The sequence below is a fragment of the Pteropus medius genome, unplaced genomic scaffold (assembly GCF_902729225.1).
Source record: "Pteropus medius unplaced genomic scaffold, Ma_sr-lr_union100, whole genome shotgun sequence".
Taxonomy (NCBI): domain Eukaryota; kingdom Metazoa; phylum Chordata; class Mammalia; order Chiroptera; family Pteropodidae; genus Pteropus; species Pteropus medius.
In genome coordinates this window covers 9,604,657-9,631,677 of record NW_024349802.1, presented here as the reverse complement: position 1 = coordinate 9,631,677, position 27,021 = coordinate 9,604,657, and the positions used below count along the sequence as shown (strand labels likewise).

General features: G+C 48.3%; 1 long non-coding RNA gene across 1 annotated transcript; it reads left to right on the top strand.

Moving 5' to 3' along the window:
* The first annotated feature begins 12,737 nt into the window (after window positions 1–12,737).
* On the top strand, window positions 12,738–23,936 carry LOC120581369 (uncharacterized). Its single transcript, XR_005647254.1, has 3 exons — window positions 12,738–13,284; window positions 14,105–14,198; window positions 23,773–23,936. It is a non-coding gene; the product is annotated as an uncharacterized LOC120581369 (long non-coding RNA).
* Window positions 23,937–27,021: the final 3,085 nt, after the last annotated feature.

Genomic DNA, 27,021 nt, shown 5'->3' with positions numbered 1-27,021 from the left:
TCATCAGTTTGGCTCAATAAATGCACAAAAATTCTCTACAGGCTTGGACATTTCTTATATCCACATGGATACAGGCAAGGATGTTTATTCATTTATTTCACAAACATTTATTGAGTACCTATTACTTACTGGGGGCCAAAGGTGCATCAGACAACATAATCCCTGCCCTCCTAGAGCTTGCTTCCTGATGCATTTAAAATATCACCTCCTCTAAAAATGTCCTCCTCTCCAACTGAGCTTTGTGGTCCTCTTCCCTCTCACTCTGCTCTAGCCACAAAAGCCTTCTTGTCGCATCCTGAGCTTGCCAAGTTCATTCCCATTTCAGGGCTCTTGCATTAGCTGTTCCCTCTGCCTGGACCACTCTTCTCCCAGATCTTCCTTCTCATCACTGCCTCTTTCTAGTCATTTAGGTCTCACTAAGCTTTCCTTAGCAGAAAGAAAAGCACTCCAGGTGGTGGGAAAATCCTGAGGTGGGAAAAAAGTTGAAAAACTGCAATCAGTGTGGCTGGGGCAGAAACAGCAAAGAGAAAAGGGAAGTGATTTAGCCTGAGTTTCCCTGAAAGCCAACCATGGAACAAAGGCTGTGATCCAGGCAGCAGGGGCGGGGGTCAGAGCCTGAAGCTCATGTGAGAGTGTATGACTGTGTTACTGGGTTGGTTACAGCTTTAAGCAACCAGGGAGCATTCTGAAAAGATTTATGAAAGGTCCCAGAACAAGTAAGAAGCCACTGTTTATTCAGTGGTTCCCACCCCCATTGTAAAGAGTTATCCCCAGGGCATTAACTACCCTGCACTTCAGGCTGCTATTCAGGCTGCAAAGCCAGCAGTTCCCTAGCCACAAAGAAGCCCTGGAGCAGAAAGCCAGAGGATAAGGTCAGAGGCCTGAGGAGAAGGCACTATCAGGTTGGCCCCATGAACTGGTTGAAGCCAGCCTGAAACTGTTTGTCACAGCAGTGGGAGAACAAGAGTTAAAGCTGGGACAATTTGAAGTAGTGCTCAAGAGTAAGAAGGACACTACGTGACAATGGAAAGGGAGGCTAGAGATATGAGGGATAGCTGTACATGTCAACAGACAGGGGTGGAAGCTGGTCTGGGCAGGCACATGTTCCTGACATACATAAATGAAAGAGGAAACTGTAGTGGTCTGAGGCCCAAGGATATCTCCTCTTTGCAGGGTACCCAACCAGGCCACCGCCAACCCTCTCATGTGCCAAGGAGGCCATTTCTCACTTTTTGGGGAACTTACTAAGTATCCCACATCATAACACCACAGGAAAGATGAGGAAGCAGGGCATTAACTTGCTCTTCAAGGTACCTGCATGTGACTTGTGTTGGATGAAAGGCTAGGAAGGATTCTCAGTGTTTACCATGAGACTCTGGCTTGGTGTCTAAGTACGCACATTCATTTAGGAATCTGCACCTGTTTACTGAGCATCTACTCTGTGCCAAGCACTGTCCCAGGCACTGGGGACTCGGGCAGTTGTCAAGAGCCCCATGGCCACTGCCCTCACCAAGCCCACATCTCAGCAGGCGACATGCAGACTTGGTATATGTTCCGAACATGTTTCCATGGCACATGGCACAGGTGTGTACTACCTGGTGGAGGCCTATGATGCTGCTTTGCTTCCTCTATAATCTACCTTTGTCCCCACTCCTACTCCTCCGGGACCCCCACCCCCACACTGACAGCCCCAGCAAGCAAACAATCCCAACCCTCTTGAGCGGGAGGCCAGCTCATTCTCATTTCTCAGGAAGTTTAATTTGCCAACAGCCAGAGGCAATGACAGCAGCTCTGGAAACCTGGCTGCTGGTACTCTGGCCTGGGATAGGCAGCCCAGAAATAATTGCCTCTTTGAGCATTTTATTGAGCTTCCTGCTTGTGGGGGCCATCCCCTCATAGGGCTGCTTCCTAATGTGAGGAATGAGTTAGGCCCGTGAGGCTGGTGGGGGCTGCTTCAGGGAGAGGGTGTAGAGTGGGTCAGCCTCAGGGACATACCTGTCCATCCTCCTTCCTCCAAAGCCACATTATTCAAGCAGGAGTTTGGAGAGCATCTGCAATCTATCTGTCACATGCACCAGAGCCTCCGTACCCTGTGGTCACATACTTTCCCCCAAGGTCTGTCTCAAACCCCCCGCTGCCCTGGAAGTCCCTTGCTGTGCTGGCTGAGGGCGGGTGGCTCTGAGACTCAAGCTGAGCTCTGAAGGCTGCTTTGGAGTCTCTGCTTTGCTACTACCCTTAGTGCAGGACGTCTCCTCTTCTCTAGGGAAAAAGAATGTTAATGATGATGAGTCCAGATTTTCCTGAGTGCAGAGCCAGCCAGATGGATCCCAATGCCACATTCTAGCTCAGTCCACCAGCTCCGTGACTGCACCAAAATGGTCACCTCCTCTGCAGCTATTGTCAGATGTGAAGGGAGTGAACAGGAAGAGAGAAAGAATGGAGGGAAGATGACTGTAACAAAGGAAGAGGTTTCATTTATCTGCCCCAAATCTAGTGGAGTCTTCTCAAGGCCACTGAGACTATCTCGCTGGCTCCAGCCCAGTCAGTGCCTCCCAGCCTCGCTGGGGTTCCCGCATCACACCCTTGACTTGGTGGGCCCCTGGCTAGGTCAACAAGTATGGGGAGAGGGGCTCCATTTCCATGCAATTATTTTAGCTCTGTGCCTTAGCTGAAATCCTCTGGGATCACAAGCCTATTGACGATATTGTCCCTAAAATAACCATGCTTCATGTAGGTTATGACATGGTCTTGAGGAACAGACATAAGGGAACGGCTGTCAGGGAGGATACAGAGAACCACAGCCCAGTTATTGTTCTCTGATGTGGGACCCAAAGACCTCCAGGACTAGGGAATTCCTGCTGCTGCCACTGCTGTTGCTGCTGCTCACAGCTTCGGTACTCCAGTAGGCCCACAGAAGTGCTGTGCCATCTCGTTCCTTCCCCATCTTGGCCCTGGAAAACTCCTACTCATTCTTCAAAATCCTGATTAAACATCACCTCTTCTCGGAAGCCTTCCCCGATCCCTTTTCAGACAGAGCAGATCACTCTCCTTCAAGTTAGTACTTCACTCTGCAAATGGCCTGATCTTGAGCAAATCACTAATTATTATGAACCCTCTGTAAAATGGGGGTGAGATAGCCCTCGCAGGGTTAGGGAGGAATTAGAGATAATGTATCTTTAAAACCTAGTATTGTGCTTGACACATGGCGAGGGCTCAGAAAATGATAGGTCTTAGAGTGATGATGACAGTGATCAAACTTTTTCAGTGGTCTGTTTACACATCTGTCATCTCTAAGAAATTATGGACTCCTTAAGGACAAAGACCACAGTTGAGTCATTGCTGTATCCATAACACCCTGGCTGGCTCAGAGTGAGCACCCAATAAAAGGTAATAAATGTCAGCACTGTCATTAGGATACTTCAGATAAAACTAACTGGCCTTTAGTGAATATTTACCGTGTGCCAGGCGCTGTTCCAATTTATCAGGATTATCTCACTTGATCTTCACAACAATCCTATAAGGTGTTATCATTTCCATTTTACAGATGAATAAACTGAAGTTTAGACAATTTGCCTTAAGTCACACTGTAAGGAGTGAGGGAGGGAGGCAGTTTCAGAACCAGGTCAGTCTGACTCCAGAGTTTTTGAACAACTCCATACTTGACTGTTGAGCATGCTCTATATTGTATCACAATCCTCAGTTCACCTATCTTTTCTACCTGACAACAGGTACTGGATTTGGTTTATTTATGTAGCCTCTGATGCCAGCACAGATTCTGGCACATACACTCCCCCCACCTCAGTCCATATTTCTTAGATAAGTAGATAAGAAAAACAGAGAGTGAAAGGAAAAGATCAAGAGCAGGTGGTAGGGTTGGGATGGGGCAAGACATCTTTCATTTTGAAGATCAGTGGGTGAGGCCAGAAGAGGCCCAGGAAGAAGGCTGTGTCCTGGCCCTTAGGTTGACATATATTGTCAGGGGCACCGTGACATTCCCACCATCCCAACTTCCAACAGTGTCTGAAAGGGTGTTCCCTTGGGAACAGATGGAAGCTCAAAAGAATGTGAGTTGAGGGCTCAGGTGCTCCCTCCCTCCTAGGCAGCCCCTCCCTATCCCCAGGACTACTAGTCTGAGTTGTAGGAGACAGAGAGATGTTTATGATACATGAGTGAACCAAAATTTGAGAGAAGAGGAGAAAAAAGTAGGCCACAGCATCTCTGTGCCTCAGAAAATTAGACCACAGGAGACGAGAGCATCATCCAATGCCTCCTGAATTCAGTATTTGGGGCCTGACCTCACTCAGCAGGGTCATGGCAGCCTGAGTAAAGACAACCTTGCTGGAGGTAAATCTCTCCTGCGAGTGGGTGGAAGGTCTCCGTTACTTGTTCTGTCAGCATCCTGGAGTGGGGCAGGGTTTTGCCTGCCCATCTGACCTCAAGGCAAGGGTTGTGGGGACCTTGATCAGCTGTGTCCTAGCCCAACCTGCTTCTTCAAGCCCAGTTGGTGCTAGGGAGAGAGAAGGAAATTTAATTTACATTTCTCCCCTCAATTTAGAGTCTGGACAGCTATTTTGACTGCTTCACTGGAATATTCTTTAATTTTGAGTTTCTTTTTCTCATTACAGCTCGAAAATTAAAATCTCTCTGCCTTGGGCAAGTGAAGGCTGAATGAGGGACGACTGCTGCTACCGCATATTTCTTACTTAAGTCGATTTGGACACACCAACTGCTTTCTCTCAGGGTAGATGACCGAGAGAAGAAGACAAGGCAGACTTTAGCCTCCCTCCTTCTCAGAGCGTAGGCATTAATCCTCCCATTATTCTGGCAGCCCTCAATGACCTGGCCTAATCACAAACTTAATAACAATCTGAGCTTGTAAAGCTCCTCTGTGTATTCTTTCCAGCTGATTCCCACAACAGCCCTGCAAAGAAGGAAAGCAGATATTCTTGTCTTTGTTTTTCACTAATGAGGGAACCGAGGGCCCAGAGCATTTTACAGACGAGAGACAAAACCCTTGAAGTTCCTGGGTGGGGTAGTCGAAGTTGTGACCCCTCCCTTTTAGGTCTCCTTGCTTCTGAGAAGATAGCTGAGGCAGGGCCACCTCTCCTCATTGCCCCCAGACCCCTGACTGGGAGACCCGCTCAGGAGTGGTATGATCTAGGGCAGCTCCTGTCCCCCTCTGAGCTTCGACTTCCTTATGTTGAAAAGAGGGGTTGCCCTAAATTATGTCTGGAGCCACCTAGAGCCACATGTGCCCCGACCCCAGGGGAAAGGAGAACCATGCTCTCTCTGTTGCGTTGCTCCATCTCTGTGTTTCTGGCTCTCTGTCCTTGGGTGACATGGCAACTCTCCTCCCTGTGTGAGAACACCCAGCCGTCTTTGCCCTGCTCTCCTTTTCCCTATGCAGCTCTTGCCCTGATTTGCTCACAGTCTGAGAGGGATGTTTGGTACACATGGGGTCTCCCAGTAAAGCTCCAGAACATCCCCTCCATGAGGGGCCTGGAGAAGGCAGTCTAGTAGAAGGTTCTGGGATTGCTTCAAACCCTAGCAGCACACTGTTTTCACTAAACATATCAGGAGGTGCCTGTGGCCTTCCAAGGTCTGGAACAGGTTCATTTCACTGGGGGACACAGGATCTAAGAATGCAGGTGGGGCTGCATCTCAAGCCACATAAGAAGATGTGACTGCCCTGTAGCAAACGGTAGCACCAGCCTTCTAGGGGCACAAGCTCTGATGAGAAAAGGAATTTCGCGTTCCACCTTTGCCCTCATCCTCAGCTCCCTTGAGGATCTGGTAGTTTTCCATGTTCTTCTCCTCCCTTTTGTGGGGCTCCAGAGAGACAGGAGCCCAAGGTAGCATGTGACCCTAAACCTCTCCCAAAACCTCATGATTTTGTTCCTGGTGTGAAATGACAACCACTCTCATTCACCATTCCCTCTCCCTGGGGAGTGGGAGCTGAAGCCAGACTGCTCTGAACCCGAAAGGTCACAAACAGAACTCTAAACCTAACCTGAACCAGCAGGAAGGACAGTTGAGGCAGCCTTCCTAAGGCTGGTGTAGGGGAGAGAGCTGAGGGAGGGAATGAGTACTTCCTGGAGATAAAGAATGCAGGTGGGGCTGCATCTCAAGCCGCATTAGATTCCTTTGGATTGCAACTCAAAAGGAAAGGGAGCCCGCAATGTTGAAGCAGAAAAACTCAGACAGATCTGGGATCAAATTTCAGCTCTACCTCAAGCTATGGACACTGACCTCTGGAAACCTCAGTGTACTCCTTCATTTTCCACAGTAGTGATTGTCCCATGGTGTTTTTACAGGACCAAATGAGATAATGTACATAAGAAGATAGTTACCAAAGTCTCTGACAAATATTAGGCACTCAGTAAATGGTTGCCATTATTATTATTATTGGTTCAATGTTGTTATTATTGTTGATTGAGAAATCTGGGATTGAAGACAGACTTTCTTGTTTGTAAATACATTCAGCCACAGCACATGAAGGGAAGAAATCCCCAAATGGTAGATATCCACCTGAAACTCTCTGCAATCTCATGAAAGCTCAGTCTTACCTCTCTGGCATCATCTTGTTGACTCAGACATAAACCCAAAGGTTAGTTTCCCTGCACCAGTTCACTATACACCGGGAACAAACAGCATCTTGGGAAATTAGGGTCACAGAGACTGGGCAGTCAAGTCCAACTCAAATAAAGGGGCCCCTGTTCTGATTCCCGTCAGTGGCAAGGGATGATGCTCAGGCTGTCACTGAGCATGAGGGCCAGGCCAGAGGAAACAATGGTTGGGCAGGTGCCAAGTCCTTAGAAAAAAACTGAGGTCTCTAGAGAGAAATCAGAGCTGCCCCAGTGGGAACTGCCTTCCTTTTTGTGCCTCTCATTCTTTGTTCCTTCTCTGCCTCATTTCTAGCTCCTCCACCCCCATCTCTAACAAGGAGGGTGGGACTATGGTGAAACCTCATATGGCAGATACTGGGACTCCTCCCCCAGGGAGGTAGTGTGGAATGTTAGGCCGCCCCCTACATCTCTAGGTCTGGGGACCCAAATATGATTGGAGAGCCAGGGAAATGGGGGAGCAATCCTAAGATCCTGAGAAATAAGAATTCACAGCTGTTAGCTTCACCTCGCCTCATCTCTCTTCTTCAATCCTAGTTCCACTTCTTCTTTCTCTTCTGACTGTCTGCTTTCCATTCTCTTTTCTCTGCCTCTTCTTCTTTTTCCTCAGTCCTTATTCACAAGCTGGCTCTGAAAGTTTTCAGCTTCTGTTGTAAGACACTCCCCTCCCCTCCCCCCACATACAGCAGGAGTGTCTTTTTGTTTCTCTCGTTCCCTCTCTTCTCTCTGAATGCCTCACCCAAAAGCAGGAATTCCTGTCTTCTTTGATAGAGGCTTAAATAAGAACTAAGCCCCAGGGTTTAGGCTCAGGCTCCTCAGGAGTACATGGGGGGCAGGGACTGGAGTGTGTGGAAGAGGAAAGTATGAATTGGCTCATGAGAGCATAAAGATGGCACAGACAAATGGAATGCAGTATTGATTGGGCTCTGGGTGACTCACCACTTCAGAGAAGGGATCTAGGAGGGTGATGTCACTGCTGGAGCCAGTGGTGACACTGGCAGCTGTGCCTCATCCCTGCCCTGAGACCTTTTCTTGCCTTGCTAGCTTCATTTTGCCTCCCCATTACAGAGCAGATTTGAGGAATGAGATTTCACCTTTGATGGTATTTAGAACCACATTGCGGTTTTCTTAGATCGAGACCTTCCTTCCCACATCCTCTCTTCCACTTCCTCCGCCCACCTGTCTTAGTAAATGTACTAATGTGCATGTGGGCATTCACCGTCTCACAAATGTGTGCACACTTTTTGTATGTGTGTACAGCTTATATGCGTATGCGCATGCACATACACATACACTCACTCATACATACTCCCACCTGCCATCTGTTTCTGTCAGTAAGGGGGAAAATCTGGACTTCTAAACAAAGCTAGGGGCTGCTAGGGGGCTAATTCTCCCTGGGAGGGATAGGAGGAAGAACTTCTGTGTGCCCTTGTCTGCTGACATCTTGATGTTTTATGCCTCTTGACTACAGGGGCCACACATGTGAGCCACAGTAAGCCCAGCATCTGGATAGGCATGTGTGTCCTTGACTGTATGTGCATTTCCAACTTCATAATCATGGGGAAATTGGGAAGGGATGAGGTTGGCAGGAGACAGGAATATATGGAGGAGGACAATTTGAGTAGGGCTAGAGACTTCAGAAACTGACTGCAAGACAAATGTCATCATCAGCCCATCCATCCCCATATTGACTGTATTTTCCCCTCTACGTCCTGGAAGAAAGTTCAGTCTTATTTGTTAACTAAGTCCCAGGAATCTAGCTTAAACTGGGACAGAGGAAGGGTTCCAAATATGAGTGAGAATATTAAAGATATGTAAATCACATGCAAATGAATTGAAAGCAAAAATAAATTGCCTGTGAGTCTTGAAAAAGAACAATTTAGCCTGAGGTGAAGGCAGTGGAGGAGCCACAACCCACATAATGGGGCGACTACCAGAATCTGGGTGGAGAATGAGCCCACCCTAGTGCTCTGGGGGTCCTGGCATATACCACAGTGAAAATGGTTTGTTTTGGCCATAAGCAACCAACTGACAAGTATTTATCAAGTATTTATCTGCTACCTGATATGGTGGCAGAAGTGAATTTTCTGAAGCTAATGAAACTTAAGCTTCAAGGCTCCTCATTAGCACAGTTCCTTTTCAAAGCCTGTACTTAATTTTATATTTATAATTTTTCTTAAAGAGGGCTTCCCCAAATTGTATTAGTTTGGGGTCCCACAAAACCTGGGTCCACCTCTGCAATGAAGAGAGTAAATTCTGTCCTTAATTAACAGCCTCCTTTGAAACCATCTCTTTGTCAGAGATGCCCATCTGTCAGAATGGCCTACTGCGCCATGCAGTCCTCTAGATAGAAAAGGACCAGATGACCTACAAGGCTGCTCCTAGCTCCAGAATGCCACAACTTTCTGCTTTGAGGCTAGTATAGGAGGAGGAGGATGAAGGTAACTGCTTTGGTGTTAAAGGGAAAGTGACCCTATTGCCCAAACCCTGAGAACTTCAGGGAGCAAGTATCTGATGATAAATAATAATATCTAACATTTGTAGAACCTCTGAGAGTTTCTAAAGGGAATGTGTCATTTGATCTTCACAACAACCTTGAGGCAGGGAGATGTATTGTGAAGATTTGTTACAGACAAGGAAACAGGTTCTGAGAGGTGAAATTACAATAATAATAGCTCAGATTCTAGAGAAGATTATAAATAGTATTACATACTGTGCTTCTTTAATCTGCACAGTGACCCTATGAGGTAGGTATCATTATTATCCTTATTTTAGAAATGGGGAAACTGCACAGAGAGGTTAAGTAACCACCCTAGATAGACTAAAGAGTAGCAGACCAAGATTCAAACTCAAGCAATCGGGTTGCAGAGCTCTTGCTCTTAATCAGTTCGCTACTCGAATAATTCATGCACAGTCTGGGCCAGAATTCAAATCCAGATCTGTCTGACCCCAGAGCCCTTTCTCACCACCCTTAAACACTACCACCTCCCTAATGAACCAGGAAGTACCAGGCACTTGCAGCCAGGGCCCTGGGAGCAGGGATAAGGCAATTGGTGGCAAATCCAAGTGATTGATCGAAGGACCAGGGTCCAGCCGGAGAAGGAAGAATGAGTATCCATCCTGGGCTGATAGCTCAGGGCGGGCAGTGAGCCAGCAATCACAGACCTGGACCTGCAGAGAGCCTGGGGAGACTTCTTCCTTCCCGAGCTCTCAAGAACCCAGTCTTTGACCATCTCTCCCCACACCTGCAATTCCCTGACAAAGAAGATCAAGACTATGGTCAGTGGAATATTTAAGGAGATCACTATGGCAACAAAGTAAAGGATGATGGGTAAGGGGTGAGGGTGAGACAGTTTCAAAAATTGAGGAGAAAAGTGATGAGGTCCCAAACAAACCAAAGCAGTGACTGGTGTGGAGAAGAGAGATACTGCAGGAGCGAATGAATGAAGGGTGGACAGGGATATTGTCTTCAAATGACACAGCTCACATTCAGGCCCCAGTGGAAGAAGGAGGAGAGAGAGTGTGGGAGGAGTGGGGAGTAATAAACAATGAGGCCCGTAGGATGAGCAGCCCCTGGAAGCTGCCAGAGGTGATAACATCTCATCTTTCTGCTCTCTGGGTCCCCAGTCAGGCTGGTCCCCACTGGTGTGTGTGTGTGTGTGTGTGTCCAGAAGTGTCAGCCATGGGCTCTGGAGCCAAATCATAGGGAGGGGAGCATCAGGAAAGGATGATTTAGAGTCTCATTCTCACTGCCCTTCACTGTGCTGCAAGGACAGTTCAATGTAATATATAATTACCACCGCCCAACAAGGCTGCACTGTACACAGAGCTCCCCACCTTCTTCCCACTCCTTCCTGCCTGCCTGCAGACTATAAATCAGTTTTCAATCCTGAGTGCTACCTGTAAATGTTCAAGCTCAGGATACTAGCCTCATATTCCTGCATCCCTAGGGGATGGTTCAGGCTCTGAGCCTTTTCTCCTTCCCGCAGTCCTGATTCTGACATGCTTCTTATCCCTGATTGATGGTGGGAGGGGAGGCTGAAAGCTGGAACTGGCTCTAAGGTCTCTGGAGCCCTAGTTTGGAGAGTGGGGGTGAGTGGCTGTGTCCACCTGACTCAACCAGGTCTGAGCTGGACACTGCCCAGAATGTAGCACTATGAACATGCTCTGGATCAAGTGGGCAATACGGCATTGAGACTGACCCCTCCTCCCAGACTGGCAAACTCCTCCTAGACCTGCAGGATGTGCACAGAGGTAGGTCAGAGCCTTCCCTGGAGAGTTTCCAAAAGACAGTACCCTGACCGTAGGATGATGAGGAAATGAGGAGAGTCCAGCCATGGTTTTTCCCAGAGCTGGGGTGGGAAATCCCGTGGTATACCATTGTGGCAATAAAGAACAAATCAAGAGAGGAATTCCTGATTTCTATGGAGCAGGTACCTTGAGGACTTTGATTCTCCCTTTTAAAAAAAAAGTTGGTTGCTTTCCTTCTCCCTTTCCTTCCTCTCTTTGCTGGGATAACAGTAATAGCCTCCCCACTGGTCTACCCACATTGTCCTGCTAAATGGAGGTCAGATCATGCCTCTTGCTTCCCTGATTAAACCTCTTTGCAAACTTCCCTCCTCCCTAAAGATAAAGAACATTCCTTGCCGTAGCTCCCAAGACCTGACCCGGCCTGTCTTAACCATGTAAACTTCACCGGATACTCCTCTTCCTATCATTGCCTTACTCCAGCCACATCACTCTCTGCTTTTCCAACACTCCTGCCACAGGGCCCTTGCACTGGCAATTCCTGCCACCTGAAATGCTCTTCCCCTTACTCCTACTCTTCTAGGTCTGTTCCTATGTCACCACCCTCCCTTGATTACTTCATCTGATGTAGGCCCCCCATTCTATCTTGGCACTCTGTTTGTTCACTTTACAGTATTTATTATGTATTATATAATTTGTAATTCTGTATTCATCAGCTGGTTTCCTCCTTTTTTGTGTGTTTTCCCCATTAGACTGGAATCCTCTGAGGGCAGGGGTCACACTGTCTTATTCACCACTGTATTTTACGTGCTTAGCATAAAGCCTGGCACAGAGGAGATATTAATTGTTCTTGAAAGAACTGAATGCATAGGAGGTAGCTGACAGAAAGTCTTAGAAGTTGAAGTTGATTTATCTATCCTCCATTGCAACCCCACTTACAGCAAATAGTCAGAATCATACTTCCCTAGATCAGGCTTGTAGCCTTCTGGGGGAACTGGGAGGGTTCTCCTCTGGTTGGCCTTCCTTCCTCTCCTTTGGAAAACTCTTTCAGCTGTGGCCCCTTCAGGCTGTCCCTGGAGCTGCCCCTCCACGGATCACCGGTCAGTGTCCAGTGTTCACCACCTCCAAACCCCCATCAAGATCCCTGGGTGGTTGCAAAGCATGGCCTAGCCAAACTGGTACCTGTGCCCCAATAGGGGCAGAGGAAAGGAGTGTGGGAGAAAGGGACACTGAAGGCAGGCTGAGGAGGCAGCTCTTCCATACATTATAATGTCCATTTAGTACATGCAAATTAACGGAAAGCATCTTTTGAATAAGTAGCTTTTACTGAGGGAGCTGCTCTAATCCCCAAATGGCTTTATGACCACAAGGAGCTTCCTGATGGAGGAGGGGCTAGGAAATGTGAACTCGCTGTCTGGAACCACTCTGCAGCGCCCTTGTCTCTGTGATTTTAGATTCCAGACATGCTTCTTATGGCTAATGGACTTGCAGATCTCTAACCTCTGCTTCCACACTCCACTACCCTCCCCCACCCCAAGTCTGGGGAGCCTGGCCTCTGGGTTTGCAGGAGGCTGAGGCTGCTGGATGCTGCATTGCAAGTCTAGATGAATCTCTGGAACTGTAAGCAACTGAGTGTGGCTACAGTGAACACAGCTCTGTGGGCTTTCTGGTATAACTACACCTGGGCATGTAATAAATCCCTTGCTTGTATATAAAGGTATATGTACTGTATGCACTGGGTGCGGGGGCGGGGGGGAGTTGTGTCCATTTACACACACCCATGAGACCAAGCACCACTGTGTTTGTGCCTCTGAGTTGATGTGTGTGTATACCGCTCCTCCTTACCCCCTTCATCTCCATCCATTTGTACTCCTTCTCAGGTTGCAGGGGAGCTGCCTCAGCTGGGGAGTCATGCTTTTTCAAAGACTAAGGACTTTTATCAAAATGATAATGAACTGATGACACATGGAGGCCTCTGGGCTCTAGAGAGAAACCAGAGAACAACTGGAGACAGAGTAAAGACTGGTGATGCTTTGGGGCAAAAGGACCTTGTCCTCAGAAAGCCCATACCAGCTCAGTTCAGATCTTAGAGGGTAAAGGGAATTGGACAAAAGAGGCTCAAGGGATGTTGGAAATACGTTATCAATATTCCCAGCCTGGCCTGCCTTCCTCTTCTGGAACACTCCATTCCCTGCTTTGCTGACTCTCTCACCCTCTCAAAGCACTCACCTTGACTATGGAGCTATGAGAGATAAGACTGACTATTCCATTCTCTCAGCCTCTGTTTCTCTGGCCCTCACCCAAAGCCAAGTCCTGCCCAGAGATAAAGAGAGGGGACTGCTCCTCTTTACCAGATAACAGAATTCTGAGAGGGACAGGGAAATACAAGCAGACCTTGGAGCACCAAAAACTGGTAAGTTGCTCCTTGGACATGGAGCCTGTCAAGGCTAATTGACTTCAATGATCTTTCATAATGGATTTAGGGCCAGGTGAGTTGTCACTGTGAAAAAGAGAGTCCAGAAGCTTATAGAACACCCGTGCTAAAGGGACTTGGATTACAAAACAGAAACTCCTCTCATTGGTCAGGTTTTAGAGAGACTTCATGTAGTTCTGGGCTTGGAGCACACAGGGGCTCACCTCACTGGAAGGCTCCTCCACCCCACTACCTCTGAGAAGCAGCCACTTCGCCCCAAGCTGGAGAGCTCCAGCCCCCTTAGTACAGCCTGGCAACATAGTAAGTGTTCAGTAAATATTAGTTGTTGTGAATGTTAGCATAATCTCCTGGTGGAAAGTCTCTGAGGATGGTCCCTGCAGAGATGGCTGAGCCTCTACAACCCTGGGAGTCAGGAGGGTGTAGGCAGTGCGAAGCAGGGATGGTGCCAAGATGCTGGACCCACAAAGAGGCAGGGATCCTGGCTTGCACTGTGGCCTCTCCTTTCCCCTGCCCCAGTGTTGTCCTCTCTCTGGGCCCTGCAGGGAGTCTTCCCTCTGTCCCAGACAGGCCTGGTGACCTTTCACTAAAGCCTGCAAATATATTCTTGGCGAGTCTTGGAAATGAAATTGTGCTCAACATTTGTATAGGGCTTTTCTGACGCCCAGCCCTTTACAGACATGAGCTAATAAAATGGAGGAGGAGGAGAAGGAGGAGGGCCCTGCTTCTGTAGCCAGGGACTCTAGGCTCTCCTGACCTGAGTGGCTCCAGTCTCATTCCTCCCTTCTTCTTTCTCTGCAAGGTTGGACGTACTCTAAGGAGGAAGCGACTCCTGGGGAGTTGGCCAGTGAGTCAAAAAGCAAAAGGAGGAGAGAGTTTGACAATATGTTGAGTAGGTAAGTGTCTTCCTGAGGTCATTTTGTACCACTCCCAGCTATATTCAGCAACTGGCTCGGTCTGTAAGTGCTGTTCTGTGTCTGCCATGAATGGGTAGGCCAACTTCTCCCCCTTGGGAGGAGGACATGAGATCAGACAGACAGTAACTTGAGCCAGAGCAGATTGTCAAAGATCCTTCCCAGAGGGCTAGGGGGAGCAGGGCACACAGCCGTTTGGCCTAGTCTAGGAACAGGGCCAATCTCTCAGCCCATCTGGGAGTCACAGATCTGGACAGCAGCTTCAAGACTAGAGAGAAGCACGTAAACCTCTGCTCTGCATGGTCTTCCTGGGCATGAGGGTTGGAGGGAAGCCATCCCAGCACCAGTGGAAATTCTTGCACTGTACCACTCCCTCTTCCCGCATCTACTCCCCACCATCATCAGACCCTGCCTGTGCCAGCAGTGAGTCAGTAAATGGAGATGCCCTATAACTGGCAGCAAGTCAATTTGTATCTGAGGAGGGAAAGAAAGGGGGGGTCGGAGTGATGGATGGATGGATGGATGGATGGATGGATGGATAGATAGATACATAGATAGATAGATTCAGGACTAGGATTGAGAGAAAAGACCAAGAGAGAAATAGAAACCAATTATAGAGACTGACCTAAGGAAGAAATAAGCCATATTTCAGACTGAGACTGTGAGACAAAGGAAAGAAAGAAGACTAGAGAAGAAGGAAGAAGAAACAGCTCCACAGGTGACAATGGTGTCAAGATTAAGGATTTCTTGGCACAGCCAGGGTCAGCTCCAGGTAGGAATCCCCCCAGGAGGCCTCAGAGAGTTGCCATAAGCCCTTGGAAGGAGAGCCACCTCTCTTCCACCCCTACAAAGGACAGCATCTGCAGGTGCCCACCTCAGGTATGCAGGCATCTTCAAGAGGCTGGTGGTGCACATTCTCCTCCTTGATCCCATCACAAGGACTAAGAGCCAGGATACTTGGTCCCTCCTCCCGTCCTACTGTGAGTGTATCTCCCCTTCCCCAACCGGCCTGCTCCAGATTACTCTGATCTCATTAATCTGCCTGGTGCTGATTGGGGAATCAGCAATTCTGGAGGCCCCACCAAGTCCAGCAGAGGAGGGCCTGACCTCTCCTCACCGTAATTATCTGTCTCATAAAAAATAGGCATTGAACTTCATAAAACCAATTAAGACTTCAGAGCCAGGGCACAGGAGCAGCAAGCAGGAGTCCAGGTAACTCTGATGACAATGGAAGCCAACTATAAGGGCAGAGCAGTACCTGACAGCTCCCCTCTCTTAGGCCCAGCTCCAAATGCTGCAGAGCTACCACAGATGCAACAGAAGAGAATGAGGTCAGACCCAAGGAAGGACTGGCTACCTTGATGGCAGGAGCAGTGAGCACTGGTTTCTTCCCTTTTTGTGACCGGCAGCCTAACAGAGCCTGGTTTCTCCCTCAGTAACCCTCTCTGGTTCCAGAAAAACTCGAGAGTTTCCCATCAAGTTACCAAGGCAACCGCAGCCCAGCAGGATTCACAGTGATGACTAAGAGAGAGCAGGCTGATAGCAGCCCCAGGAGTGGCTGTCAGGGTGAGGGCACACATCTCAGGGGTGAGAAGAAGGCAGAGGTTTCTGGCTAGAGCAAACATCCCCCACCTCCCTGTCCAGCCTGTTCCAGGATCTGTTTTCCTGTAGTTTGTGGGTTTACATAGCCCAGTCCCAGGTGGGTAAGAAGACAGCATCAAAGCTTCCTTCACTGTCAGGTGGAAATAGTGGGGTGCTCTTCCACAGCTTCCCAGAATGGCAGACGTTGCGGTTCCTGGCCCAGCCCAAAGGCCTTCTGATTTTAAAGGCCAGTGGGACTCTCTTCCATAACCACCTGCTCTCTCCATAATGGCCCCTTGGGAGGCAGTACTGCTAAGGGATCATGAGCACAGACTGCTTTGGAATCAGACAGAAGTGGGTTTCATTCTTGCTTTGTCACTAAGACTATGTGACCTTGGGCATGTTACTTTTCTCTCAGTCTCAGTTTCCTTAGCTGAAAATGGGGATAATATGATGAATTCCCAGGACTTAAACATATCATACGTATAACACGCTTGCGCAGGGCTTGGCACTGGGTCTTTTTTAAAAAAATTAAACCTGTTAAAATTTTATCATTATTGTTACAATTTTAATTGTTATTGTTATTACGTATGTACCTCAGTTTCCTCATCTGCAAAATAGGGATAATGATTTAATCGGTTGTTTAAAGATTATACAAGACAAATTCTGTGAAATGTTTAGACCAACACCTTACTCATAGAAAGTGCTCAGTGAATAAGAGCTGTTATCATTATGATTTCTACATCCCCCTTCAAGATTATATACGAGGGAGCCATCACTGAGCAGGCCCAAACTCTTAGTTCCCTAAGCAGGAAGGGCCATGAAAACAAGCCTTCTGAACTGTAGTGGGTGGGTGGGTGGATGGGGAGTAGTCATTCCTAACGGCCACGCTAGTGAACTTCCAACTCAGTTCTGGACCAAGAATGAGTCTTTCACTTCTGTACTCGCTCATTTCCTTCTCAGGAGCCTGAGGTTCCCTAAGCAGGATGACGTCCTGCTAATGCCCAGCAAACCGGAGAAAGGGGTAAATGGTCACTTAGAATGGAAAAAGGTTTTGCTCCTACACAGAAGTTCAGATGCCAGGCTGGGGTAGGGGACACTCTTAAGAGAATGAATGAGGGGACCATGTAGGTGAGGTTACAATGCCTCTTAAAGGTTCCTGTCTTTTCTTGGTCCATATGAGGCCTCCTTTCCATAAGGAGACCTCAGATATGGCTGAGCAACTGCGGACTGCTCTCAAACCCTCACCATCTTCCTCCTTGAAAACATCAACACTAATCCAGTGCCCAGTCACACTTTCAAACTTTGAGACTCATGAACAGGCTGATTGGGATGCAGTCTTTCTCATTCTCAGCTCTTGCCACACGTGTGTGCCTCACTGGTCCAAACTGCACATGAATTGCACAGGTGGGTGTCCCAGAGGTTTCCAGGGTGTGCCACAAGCTAAAGGGTGGGCTAACATTGAAGCTGGAAGAAGTGAGGTGAAACCTCAGGGAAAATATCCTGGTTGAAAGAGCTGGGAGACACAGGGAAAGAGCTAAGCTGCAAGCTACAGGGAAAGAGCTAAAAGCAAGCTACAGGATCCACTTCTCTGCAGATTTTCCCTCAGAAAAGTCTCCAACCCTAACCTCTACTGCTCTGAAGACCTTGAAAGGTAATGCCTCAGTGGGGGTGAGCTAGGGCTGTCAGGACCCCTAAGACACTGAGGAAAGTGAGGCAGCTCTCATGCCAGACCTGGCCTGGGCCCCAACACTGGCCATCTTTCCCTTCCCTACCCTGTAGCCTGGAAGGCCTACTGCCTTAATGTTCCCAGCAGCCTAAGGCCCTGCAGAGCTAGATTCTAGGGAGAACCAGTGACTCTGGGTTCTGATGTCAGAAACCAAATCTGAAGATGACTTGGACATGTCCTCCCCCAGAATAAATTTGCAAACTCGGGCCCATGCCCTCAGTTCTGCTGGCAACAAAACCTTTGTCTCTAGCCCAGAGATCCTGTTCTCCACACCAGGCATCATGCCCTGGATTCTCCCCATTCTTTGGACAGAGAACTTAGAGATGCTGGAGCTTTTCTTTTGGGGTTATGTAACCTGATACAGGCATCTTACTCTCCCTGTGTCATTAAATCTGTGCCCACACAGGCCCTGTTATTGGAAAGGAGGAATGTGTCTGAGTGTCAGTCACTTTAGAAGAACTGGATGGGGAATGAGGAAGTCTGAGGGAGACAACTAGAAAGAAAGTAGGAGCTGCTGCCCAGAAAGCCCTGGCTGTGTCAGCTACAGGTTGGGAATGTGCCACACCCCACCTTACCCCATTCCCATCTGACTCTCAGACAGGTCCAGGAATTGTCACAGAGGACTGTGTTAGATCTGGGAGAAAGAGAAAAAGACTTTTTATCTTTTTCCCAATATAAAGAACCTAGTGGGCAGGGCATGGGCAATAGCAACAAAGATTGATTTGAAAGTCATTCTGAAGGAAATTCAGCCCCAAAGGTAGCCAAAGCAGGGTCAGTCACTGGGGGCTGGTAAGGCACCAGGAGTTACACCGTCCCCAATGGGACCAACCTGGCACTGGCCATGGCCCAGGGATGGAGACCTGCCCTGCCAGCTGATCTCCCGGAGGCAGAAATCAGGTTCCTTCCAGCCCAAGGAATCTCAGGAACAAGTAAGAAAAGCCAGCTTTCTCTCAAGTCTCTGTCTCTGTCTGCTAGAAAAAGATTGCTTCCAGCTCTCAAAGGGTCTGCCCTGCTCACCCTCAGATTGACAGGTGGACAGACAAATGTTCCAGTGTTCTTAGAGTTCAGGCTGAAGACTGAAGCCCAGAATCCTCCCCTGGGATGACCCAGGAGCTCCCCCTGCTGTCTGGTTTGGCTGAGCCAGTTGTGGGGTGAAGAAAAGGAGGAGTGTTAAAGCAGATTCTAGCTGCCCCAGCAGAAGGGCACACGCTTTATGCTGCCCCCTCTATACACTGCCAGAGCCTGAATCAGAGCTGGACTTCCCCTGAGGTCACTGAGGAAGGGAATGTCCAGAGAGCAGTCGATCTGGGAGGAGGACAACACACTGGCACCCTGCAGCCCGGCCTCTGGGCTCATGCCCAGAGCTCTGATGAGGCTATCCAATCTGCAGATGTCCCTGGCTTCAGGAGAAAAGTCATGTTCTGCGTAGCAAAATCAGCTGCCTCCTCTGAGCCTCAGAGAAAAGAGGCTGTTCCACTCAGTGAATATCTCAGTGAGTGTGTGGCGGGGGGTCTGCCAGCCCTAGGAGCACAAAAAAGACCCCACTTCTCCCCAGCAACTCCCCCAGGTACCAGTGGGACACATCCAAATTTACCATTGATAATACAGATTATAACAGAAAATAATAGGTGTTTCCCCAAGGACCTCTGGCTCCATATCTGTGGACTCTTCAGGTCTCTTTAGCTCCAACATTCTATGACTCGACAGAATTCCATAGCCCACCCCCTGACCTCCACAACTCCCACTCCCGGTCTTTTATTTTACCTGATTTAAATTCATCTTGTTGCATCCTGAATAGTGGCAGCTAGAAGAAGTGTCTCTGTCTAACACTTCCCATTTTTGTGATGAGAGAGACTGGTGGGGGGAGAGAAGGGAAAGAGAGAACACTGAGAAACCAAGGGAAAAGGAAGAAACAGCAAGAACAAGGACTGGAGAGAGGACCAAATAAGACCCAAATAAATATCTGAGAAAAACCATCTGATTGGCTGGAGATGTGGGGAACAGCCTCAGGATAGTCTCTAGTCATTCTCCCTGTAAACATTTATTTCATAGCCATGTCTCTGCACTCACACTAAATGAAATGAGTGTACATGAGTACTTGTACACACACACACACACACACACACACGCACGCACACACACACGCACACACACACAGACTGTGGGGAAGGCCTGGCTGTGTGTGGTGTTAGAGAGGGCAGCAGTCCTCTCGTTGCCCAGAGATTTCCGCCCCCACCTACATAATTATCTTCTCTCTTCACATCCCCCACCCACCCACCCACCCACCTCCCAGCCTCCAAGCCTTACAGCACTAGGTCTTCTTGCTTTCAAAACAATTCCCTCCCTGAGTGCCACCTTCAGGAAGTGCTGAGCTGCTTGAATGAGAGAATGGAAGGGAGGAGAGCTAGTCCTCTCCAGAGCACCACCCCCACCAAACAGACCCCCTTTACCTCCCTTTCCCTTCCCCCACCTCTTTCCTCCCTGTCAACAGCGGCTGCAAAAACAGCCCTCCTCACCCCGAGCAGTGGGCTGCAGGGCATATGCCTACTTCCTAGGGCAAGAGACAGCTGGGGGAGGGGGAGGATAGGAAGGGGGCACTGGAGTGGGGGCGGCCTCGGGCAGCAGCATTCCCAGCAATGCCAATACCATACCCTCTGCCTCCCTGCCTTCTATAATTAAAGAACAAACAGGAAAGCCCTCCCAGTCATTCTCTACAGTCACTTTGCAGTCACCCCAGCTTCCCAAAATTCCTACCAAGGCTACCCCCAGCCCTGCCCTCCCAAGGTAACCTATATTTCTCAGACCTTGGAAAGTCACTTCAGGATATCTTACCCTGAAAGACAGATCTGCTCTTGCAATGCAAGGAGACAGTGATGAATTCGCCCACATACTAGCAACCTACTTCCATTAACTCCTATGTCCAAATAATTTCTTTAAATCACAGAGGTTGAGGTTGGGGGAGGGAAAGGCAAGTCTTTGACATCAATCTTCAGTGGAGATTCCTCCTTCAAACATGGCCAGGGTGGGCAGGAGAAAAACCCTGCCCACACATATTCTGGGGGCTTCTAGGACAAAGCAATGAAAATGAGACCTTGCCTCCTTACCTCTTCCGCACATCGCCACAGTGCCTCCTCTGACCTAAGTTATTTTCCACCCACCCTCCTCCCTTGAGTCGTTGGAAAAACAAGAGATGTGGGCTCACACACCCCTTCCTGGAGGTCTCAGGGCTCTGGCTGCTCATGGGCAGGGTGGGGCTGCCTCCTGGGAGAATCCTACGTCCTCAGGTAGATAAGAGTCTCTCCAGTGTGACTAGCATCCATGGGGACCCAAAGGGACAGGGCATGAGAAGGATAACTAAGATCTTACTGCAGTTCTAGGTTTACTCATTCCTTCTCAAATCACCCTACTTAACACCCTAATTTTACAGATGGGAAAGTGGAGACTCAGAGGGGTCAACTTGGACAGGATTTGCCCAAGACTACCAGGTAGAAAAGTGACAGATCTGCGTCAAGCACTGGTCTTCCACCTCTAAAGCCAGCTTCGGCGAGATCATGTCCTGGTAGGGAAGAGAGCCAGGAAGCAGGTGACATTTCAGTTGCTAAGTGTGCCAACCTACCCTTGACTTTAGAACACAGGATCATGAGCTCAAGCCTACATTTCTAGCCCCTGCCCTGCTTATACTGCCTGCCTCCAAGCCAGCTTCCAGCTAAAAAGTTTGTACATCTTAGGGATAGGCCAGGCAGAAGGGACAGAGAAGAGAAATGCTGGCATTTCCCCAGGGCCCAGGAGCAGGAGAGGGGATGAGAGCTGAGCAGATGGGCCTGAACAGGCCATGTGGGAAGGCTGGGCTACGGAGAAAGTGTAGGCACAATGTGGCCTGGCTGAAACATGGCTTTGCCCAGTTGGCAACCTAGCATTTCTCCCTTTTTTCATTTTCCCCATCTCACTTTAAATTGCCTGCTTCAAATGTGATTCTTTCCAAATGGGCCCCTCACCCCCCATGAAGGGACTGGCATGTGGAGGGATGCTGCAGACTGATTCCTCACATCGTAGTCCTCTTCCAACAGCAGCAGGCTGAGAGCTAGTGGCCCAGACCACAGCAGGAGCAGCTTGTGATGTTCTGTTCCAGCAGATTGGGGACGGTTCTCCATGGCTCAGACCTGAGGTTGAGGAGCCAGGATGGACAAAGCAGTAAAGAGGAGACCCTGAATTCTTGGCCAACCAGCAGCTTATTGGTAGCCTGGAATACAGATGTCCATATGGGCTCTCCCTGCCTGGAAGGAGAAAAATCAGCATTGTCCACCCCTGTGACTTTGATGGCTGTTGGGGCCCAGCACTGGGATCCCCATTAGAGGTACTCAACCTGCCTCAGGCCCTGGAGTCCCCAGAAATAAGGAGAGGGTGAGCATGAACCAGTCACTGGCACTTCCTGGCTCCTTCCATGCCTCCTATCTCAGGTGTTTCATTGGGCAGGGAAGCAGGGGAGTAATCTTTACCAGGATCTTGTGGAACTGCCAATAGTTTGAGTTATCTAGTAGGACAAAAAGCAACATGAGATGTCAAGAGGAACAACAGACAAAACTTCAAGATTGGATTCAAGGCATAGCCTCCTCTCTGCAGCCAGCACAGAACCTCATAGTCTTAGAGCTAAACAGTCCTCAGGGATTCCCTAAATTCCAGACCAAAGGCCCTCACCACCTATTTGGTGACAAAATAAACTGTGGATTTTGGATTTTGAAAGGGGGAAGCAGGTGACGTGAGAAAGAATTTCATGCATAGAGGTGCTCAATAAATGCTGGGTGAGGGTCACTGGTACAAGAATATGCTTCCAAAGGAGCCCATTGTCCTCTAATGTGAGGAGAAAGCAGGCTGGAGTAGGAGTAGGGGTTTTGTTATTTCACCTAGGGTGACCAGGGGGCCTACTCGGACATCTCTACCAAAACGGAGGTAGGAGGACAGCTTACTATTAGATGGGCCTCCTATACTGGCCTGAATCAATCTCAGGACACTTCTGAGACTATCTGGGCCCTGATCTTTATCTAGATGCTTCCTCTCCAGCTGAGGCTGGGAAGCTGGTGCAGACACTCACTACCTCACTCTTTACAGTGCTGCCATTAAGAAACCTGATTAGCAGAACCCCATGCTAGGCTGCTAATGGGTTGGGGACATTAAGCCTAAATGGTTTCCCAGACATCAGCATAGCAAAACACAGGAAGAAACAAATATTTTAATTTCAAAGAAATAGAAGTACAAGAGGGGAGGGGGTTCCCTCTGCTTTTTCTGAATCTATTGTTCTCTCATCTCCTACCTGTAACAGTTTCTACAGTTCTCAGGTCCAGGGATTCCCTGCCCTAGATAGGGCTGTACAGGTGGAGGAGGGGCTGCAGACAATAGATCTTCACTAATCTAGACATATGGACGGAGGAGATTCCTAAAGACTTACAGGAAGGGGGATTCCTGGGACTGACTTGGCCAACAACCCTGAGGGTCAGGAAATCTTTGACATCTAATTCGAATTAATCTTATGATAACTCAAGGCCCACCTCCCTGTGGTTTGCAGAGTGGAAGGAAAGGACTGGAGTGGAAGATCAGGGGTGGGACACCTATAGACTCAAATTAGTTGCTCCAGGCCAGTGGTTCTTCCAATGTGGCTGGGAACAGCAGCAACGGCAGCATCTGAGAACTTGCTGTAAATGTAAATTCTCAGGCCTCACCCCGGATGTACTGAATTAGTGTGACAATGGGCAATCTTGTTTTATTAAGCCCTCCATGTGGTTTCAATGCAATTAAGTTTGAGAACCACTGCTCCTGGCTTTACCTCTCAGATGGAAGGGGAATGTCGAAAGAGAAAGAATTAAGAGGGGATACAACAAGCAGTCTTGTCCAAAAGGAAAAAAAAAATGGAACTTTCCCAAAGTGGAAATTCAAAACCAGGCCTCAGAGGAGGCCTCTGTTCTTCTCAGGCTGTAAATGTCAAAGCAGTGTCTAAGTGGCCCCGAGGAGAGGAGTCTGGGGAGAATAACCAACCCTGACCTTTTGCATTTTACCCAGAGCAGGAAAGGATAATGGAACAATATTATCAGGTAATATATTTCCTGCTTGTCTGAGCTACCTGTCCTCTATCTGAGCCCCGCTGAGACTCCCATTCCTCTTCTCTATCTCCCTAGCTCTCTGGCTACCCTACTCATCTTATGTCTTTTCCTTCATCCATTGAATGAGAACTGGTTCAAACTGTTTCTTAAGCAGATCAGAAATGAGTGAGGCCCTACTCCCTAGGGAAGAAGAGAAAGAAGACCACCATAACCTAGAACTATAAACTATGATGGGGCAGCTTGTCTTCATATCCTCCTCTCTTCCCCCACCTAGACCACACCAGTTCACGGTGCTGCAATAAAGAAAGAAAGGAGCCACTGGTCTTTTATGTTGTACCTAAATGGTTGTACTTGCAAAGAAAAAAAAAGGACAAATTTTAGGCTCCTAACCAACCTGTATGTTTCCTCAGGGCCAGTACTGGTCTAAAGCTTATTCTCCTTTTATATTCACCATACTAAATACCTAACACACTAGATGGCTAATGAATATTTAATAAATTGAACTGAAGGGAGCACCCAGAAGCAAGAAACCAAGATATCTCTACTTCCAAGCTGGGACCACAACAGAGATCAAGAAATGGGTCGTCCCTGAACTAATTAGGAAAAAAGCTCCTTCCTGCCACCTTAGAGTCCAGGCACTGCCATCTTCATCCTTTCACTCATTCAATAAGCATGCAGAGCAAGCCTGCTATGTTTGAACCCTAGATCTCATGTTGAAGTGGGGAGAAACAAATTGAAAATAAGAGTCAAGGAAAGCTGCTCTGAGGAGGTAGTATTTGGGCAGATACCTAAAGGAAGTGAAGCAGCTAGACTTGCACCTATCTGGGGGGAGAATGTTCCAGGCCGAAGGAACGGCAACTGCAAAAGAACTGCGCACAAGGCTGCTCAGAAAAAGGACTACATTTCCCAAACCCCCTGGGAGCTAAGTGTGGCCATGTGACAAAATGCTGTCTGATGGGATGTTAGCAGAGGGATGTCTGCAACTTTCAGGTCATGTTCTTAAAAGGATGGGCCTATCCTTTTAAGGTAGGAGTTAGGAGCATCTTGTAAGGAGTCTATCATGGCTTGCTGGAATGGAGTGAACAAGAGGGAAAGAGATCGGAGATGAGATCAGAGGGCCTTATAGGGCACAGTAAGGATTTTAGATTTCATTTTGAGTTGGAGAGAAGTTATTAGAAAGTCTGCAGAAGAATGACATGTTCTTGTTTTATAGTGCTATTCTGGCTGCTATGTTGAGAACAACCTGTAGAGGGTAGAGCAGAAGCAGGGAAACCACTTGGGAGCCTCCTCATTAACCACCACCCCCTCCCCCTTCCTCCAAATTCATTTTCTCCTTCCACTTTTTATCTAGGCACAAGGCTGCTCAGAAAAAGAACTACATTTCCCAACCCCCCTGGCAGCTATGTGTGGCCATGTGACAAAATGCTGTCTGATGGGGTGTTAGCAGAGGGATGTCTGCAACTTTCAGGTCATGTTCTCAAAAGGATGCGCCTATCCTCCACTTCTTCCTTCTCCCCTTTCCACAGGCTAATATTTCATGGGAATGATAGCAGCTGCTGAAGCAGCTATCTTAGGCCACAAGATGGAAGTTACATGTTGAAGATTACAGAGTGGCAAGCCATGAGAAGCTGGGATCCCTAACAATGTAGAGTGACTATATCAACACCGGACTACTTATGAACAGGTTCATACTTGAGAAAGAAGAAATTTTCTATCTTGTATAAAACACTGTATTTTGCAGACTCTGATATAGCAGCCTCATCTGTATTGGAACTAATTCAGAGGTGACCACAATTGTCTAAACAAGTAATGAATGGTGGCTCTGATGATGGTGGGAGTGGTATAACGAGATAAATGATCAGATTCTGGAAATAATTTAAAAGGCAGAACTGACAGCGTTTTCTGAGGAATTGGATAAGGGAGCATTAAAAAAAAAGAGAGAGAGAAGAGCCAGGAAAGACTCCAAAGTGTGGGGCCTGGTAGAATAGAATTGCATTTATTCCAATGGAGAAAATTGGGGGACCAGTGAGTTTAAGAGGACTATGAGAGACATTCACATAGAGATGTCAAGTAGCAGCTGGATATGAGTCTAAATTCAGGGGAGATGTAGGGGCTGAAGATATCCACTTGAAATTTATCAACATGCAGCTGGCTTTAATGTCTTGAGATGGATGAGATTATTTAGGAAGTGAGAGTAGATAAAGAAGAATAGAGCTTTGATAACAGTCCTGGGCATCCCAGAGATGAGGGAGATGAGAAGGAGCCAGCACTGGAAACTATGGTGGTAGGAGAACAGAGAGAGGAGTGTCTTAGAAGCCAAATGAAGGGCGTGTTTTAAGACAGAACGAGTGATCATCCATGGCAAATGCTGCCACTAGCATGAGTAAGATGAGGATGAAGGGACGAACTCTGGATTGGCAACAGGAGAAGACACTGGTGACATTGACATGAGAATTTTCAGTGGAATGTGGAGGACAAGAGAGAATGAGGAGAGGAAATAGAGACAACTCTGAATTCCGGACAGGTAGAAATCATTCCAGCAATCTAACTTCCACCCTTTCTATCACAGTACCAAGCATTCTAAAAGACATGAGGGTACCCAGCAACTGAACCTTACTCAGCTCCTCTTCCCCAAGTGTTTGAATGACCCTGTGGCCTCTTCTCTCTAAAGTCCCCAGGCTCCAGAGTCCAGGCCTCCCTGCAGCTCTGCCTCTGCTCTGCTGGCTCCCAAGGCCACTCTCAAGAACTACTTGGGCGGACTAGGCAGCCAGGCCTGACTCTCCTGGATTATAATTAGTGCTGCTGCTAACAATGTTTGGCCCCTGTGGAATAACAATCTGGGAAATTCTTATACTTCCAATTTTCCCCCTCAGTGCTTTCTCGGATCTAATTTCCCAGCCAGCCCCTGTGCTCCAGCCCTGGGCCCTGGCTGCCACCTCACCAGAGAGAATAAAGGCAGTGCCTCAGATGCCATTCCAAAGGGCCTAATCAGTTAGCTGAAGTCATCTCCTGACTATTATCACGGCATTATCACATTAACATGGGCACTGCTTTGGAGAAGGCAGGGAGACTGCTGTGAGGAAGGGGTAGGGGCACCAGGCTAGCTCCACAGTGTGCACAGTAAACATTGCTAGTGGCGTAATCAGAAAACTGATGGCTAGAGAGAAAGCAGCCCTCCCAGAAGAACTCTGGAGTTTCCAGCAGAGATGCAGCTCAACCATCCACTCTTCCCTGACGAGGAGCCTCCCCGGCACTCCTCTCTCCAGGAGAGAGAATCTCAGCAGTCAGATCCCCAGACACTGCTTTGGCATCCTGAGGCAGAGCTTGGTAAAATCTCAGACTCAGCTCTCTTCTGTCCCAGCAGCCTCAAAAATCCAGGCCTCTTGCCCTGGAAAATGCTCAT